The sequence below is a fragment of the Trachurus japonicus genome, chromosome 21, assembly GCF_045865225.1.
Source record: "Trachurus japonicus isolate A0001 chromosome 21, Traja_1.0".
Classification (NCBI taxonomy): domain Eukaryota; kingdom Metazoa; phylum Chordata; class Actinopteri; order Carangiformes; family Carangidae; genus Trachurus; species Trachurus japonicus.
In genome coordinates, this window is record NC_140927.1 from 31,749,099 (window position 1) to 31,753,101 (window position 4,003).

Consider the following 4,003-nt stretch of genomic DNA (forward strand, 5'->3'; position numbering starts at 1 on the left):
TCTCCTTCTTTTTCGTCTTCTTCCTCTTCTCTTTTTCTTGTTGTTCCTCTTTTTCTTCTGTCATTTCCTTTAAAAAAAAAAAAATCCCACTCCTGTTTCGTCTCGTCTTGCCCGCTGAATGGAAATGAATCTCGTCTCCTCCTCGCGTGTCGTTAAGTGACACTTAGCTACATAAATAATAATCATTAGGCTAATCGAGATTATTATTGAGGTTATTAGCCTATACTACACTATAAAAATGATCTTGTAAAACAAATGACTTATGCATACTGTAAATGTCAAACATATATAGGCTATATAACGAGGCTATTTATATAGCCTATAGGCTAAATAAATATATATATATACTGCCTAGCTACAGTTCATTTTCCTGTTGCACGGTAAAGTAAAACCTGATTATCGATTATGTTATTACAGACTGCATCCTTGAGCTCTAATCTTTTTTATTAATTTATTACTATATCATTTTTAAGTTGTTTTTTTTGTTGTTGCGTTTTTTCCTTTATTTGATAGCACATAGTGAGATAGACAGGGAAGGGGGAGGCAGCAGAGAGTGGGAATGACATGCAGGAAAAGTCTGAATTACTATATTATTTCTAATAGTGATAAATAGCCGATATTTTAACAGCAGCAACAGTTTGTGCAGTTTAATAATTAGCCTTCTACTACATTACATTACAGTAAATCAGAGTAGTTTGCATGAGGGGAAGCAGCCGCTAGGGTCTGACTGACTACCGCTGCTGCTGCTGCTGCTGCTGCTGCTGCTGCTGCTGCTGCCGGGGCTCGGACATGTTCCACCGGCTGACGGAGGGGGTGAGGCGGTCTCTCCTTCTCTCTCTCCCCCTTTCTTTCTCTCTCTCGGACTGGATCGTGTGTTTGTAGCAGGGAGAGAAGAGGAGGAGGAGAGAGGAGAAGACAGAGTGGTGGTGGTGGTGGTGGGTTTGGTTTAGAAACGCTGCTGCTTTTCTCTGCTCTGCTCTGCTCGGCGCGACATGCTACAATCCCTATGCGTTTACGCACACGCACACACAACACACGCACACATTCAAACACGCACACTCCGGAGCACATAGTCGCAGCCACACACACACCGACAGACACAGAGAGATGACAGCCAGGAGAGACGCGTCTCATCCGGCAGCGTTCAGCAGCAGCTCCAGCTCCTCTCAGCTGCAGCAGCAGAGGAAGGGAAAGGGAGGAGCAGCAGCAGCAGGAGGAGCGGTAGGAGCAGGAGGAGCAGCAGCAGCAGCAGCAGGAGGAGCGGTAGGAGCAGACCGGGCCAAGGCGCACCACCTCCCTAACCCAGACTGGTTCTCTTCTCCTCCTCCTTCCTTCCCTCGACAGGAGCCGGAGAAAGAGAAAGGGCCAGCGGCGGTGGGGGCGGTGTCTGCAGCGGGGATCCATGCCCATGTGGTGGGCGCTGCTGCTGTGGCCGGACCAGGACCAGGATCAGGACCAGGATCAGTCGCTGTTGTTGCAGGGGACGAGTCCTCCGACAGCGACGCGGAGCAGGAAGGCCCCCAGAAACTCATCCGGAAAGTCTCCACCTCCGGACAGATCAGGAGCAAGGTAAGATAGACCCCCCCCCCTCACCTCCTCCTCCTCCTCCTCCTCCTCCTCCTCCTTTTGTCTCTCTCTCTCTGTGTTTTTACATGGATGTGTGGGTTTGGATTTCACCGTGTGGCTTCTGTGTGTTGTTGTTGTTGTGGCTCATGGTGCTGTTGTTGTGTCGCTGAGCAAGGCACTGATTGACTGTGCTGATGTGAACTATTAGAGGAGCTACCTGCTGCTGTTGATGAGTTATAACATGCTCATGATGATGATGATGATGAAGACCCTACACTGCAAAAACTCAAAATCTTAAGAATATTTGTCTTATTTCTAGTCAAAATGTCATTTCTAGTCAAAACAAATCTCATTCTACCTAAAATAAGACTCATCACATTAAAAAGTAGCTTGTTTTTAGACACTTTTTATGTCTTTCAAGCAGATTTTCACTTGAAATAAGTAGAAAAATCTGATAGTGGAGCAAGTTTTTCTTTCTTGTAACAAGCACAAAAAACTTGCTTTCACTGGCAGATTTTTCTACTTATTTCTTAGTTTGAAACAAGTGAAAATGATCTAAAAACAAGTTAATTTTTATAGGTGATGAGTCTTATTTTAAGCAGAAAGAGATTAGTTTTGACTAGAAATGAGACATTTTGACAAGAAATAAGACAAATATTCTTGGAAAGATTTAGAGTTTTTGCAGTGTATCCTCTGCTCCGATGATGATGATTTCTGCACAAGAGCAACACAGAGAGAAACTTGTTCAAACCTGTTGCTGCAGTGTGAATAAGTTGCAGCAGCAGCAGCAGCAGCAGAGAAGAAGCTGCAGCTACAGTTGTTCTGATCAACAGGCCTCACTCAGCTGCTGCAGGGATTTATTATTTTATTTTTTACATATTTAGTTTTTCCACCTGTTTAGTCAGAGCAAACATGCAAATTAAAGCACCACTAAATGGCAGCCTGTGTTAATCATCATCATCATCATTTAAGATGGACCGAATGATTAATTAATATGTTGATGGAGAAAATAACTGGCAGATTCATCCGTAATGAAGGACAGACATTTAGTTAGTTGGAGCTCTAAACGAAGGTGCATCCATTAACTGAGCACCTGTTTTTATCATTAACTCATTATTTCAATACAGAATGTTGTTTTTACCCCTAAAATTTCATTTGTAAATGCATTTTTATGGTGAAAAAAATGCACAATTATATCTTTTGTATGATGCATCTGTCAATATAAAGTATAAACAGTCAATGAGAAACAGTTTTAAACCGTGTTTTAACCTATAATGTCTAAAAATAGAACCTAAAACAAAGGGTTTTAACCTGTAAAACTGCAGTGTGTGTGTGTGTGTGTGTGTGAAGGGGGGTAATAAGAGGATGCTGCATGTTCCTCCCTCTGACACCTTAGCTCTCTTGGCCCACTTATCTTTTACACGGTAAATGAGTGCCATCCTCCCACACCAATGCATCCACTTAATTATTGACTGCTCCACTCCACCCACCTGCATTATTCAGCAGCACGGGTGCTAGTGGTGTGAGTCTGAGTGTGTGTGTGTGTGGGGTATATTTAGAGATCGGGGGCAGTAGAGGGACAGCTCGTCATGCTACTCTTATGCAAATGCCCCCCCTACACACACACACACACACACACATATACACAACCATAGTGTAGTGCAGTGGTTCTCAATCTTTTTTCAGTGAAGTACCCCCTGTGAAATATTTTTTCAGCCAAGTACCCCCTACCCAGCGCAAAGCATTTTTGAACCAAAAGACGTAAAACACAGCAATGTGTCATCAGTGTCTGCTTTATTTTACTTTAAAACTGTGTAAAACATTGGTTATAGTGGCCTCTTTTGAACTATTTGGAAATAAAAAATATATAGAAATACAGACTAAAAAATAATCAACTTGATTATAAAGATTTTTGCACATGAAAATAATCATCAGTCTAAAATGCTATCTAATAAATATCTGTTCTCAAAATGAATTCATGATATCAATTATAGATACACATTTCTTCACACACACAATAAAAGTCCAGACAGTAGGCCTGGCTACTGCTTTGCAAGTCAGTCTGTGTCCTGCAACACGGTGGCATGGGGGGGCTGTGTGGCTTCAGATCATAACAACAGGTTGAGAGCCAGAGGACTTCTCTCTGTCTGTGTTAACTGAGGCAGTGAAACACACCTGCATTAGTGGCCTTCACTTTATGAAGTTGATCACTTTGATGCTGTCGTTTAAAATCTCATATAACACCAACCTGAATTCATAAAGTTTCCTCATGAAGCAGTCAGGAGGCTCACCGACATGACGTGCATGTTTTGTGTTGAGATGCGTCTGGAGATGAGCCAGCTTCATGCCACTGTTTGCTAACTTCTCCCCACAGAAGAAAACAGAACATGATGCCTAGAGTGGGTTGCAACTCGTGGACGTGAATCTCTTCATCACA

The 4,003-nt window shown here is 42.7% G+C and overlaps 1 protein-coding gene across 5 annotated transcripts in view; it reads left to right on the forward strand.

Annotated features, from left to right (window-relative positions):
* The first annotated feature begins 1,335 nt into the window (after positions 1–1,335).
* Positions 1,336–4,003, forward strand: part of dgkh (diacylglycerol kinase, eta) — a 106,972-nt gene continuing 104,304 nt past the window's right edge. For 2 of the 5 annotated variants that reach the window (XM_085766071.1, XM_085766073.1), the window contains exon 1: positions 1,375–1,569. The gene's annotated coding sequence lies outside the window, so the exon portion shown is untranslated. Of the gene's footprint in view, positions 1,570–4,003 lie in introns of all 5 variants that reach the window. The other 3 variants (XM_085766074.1, XM_085766076.1, XM_085766070.1) reach the window with 3 other exon arrangements.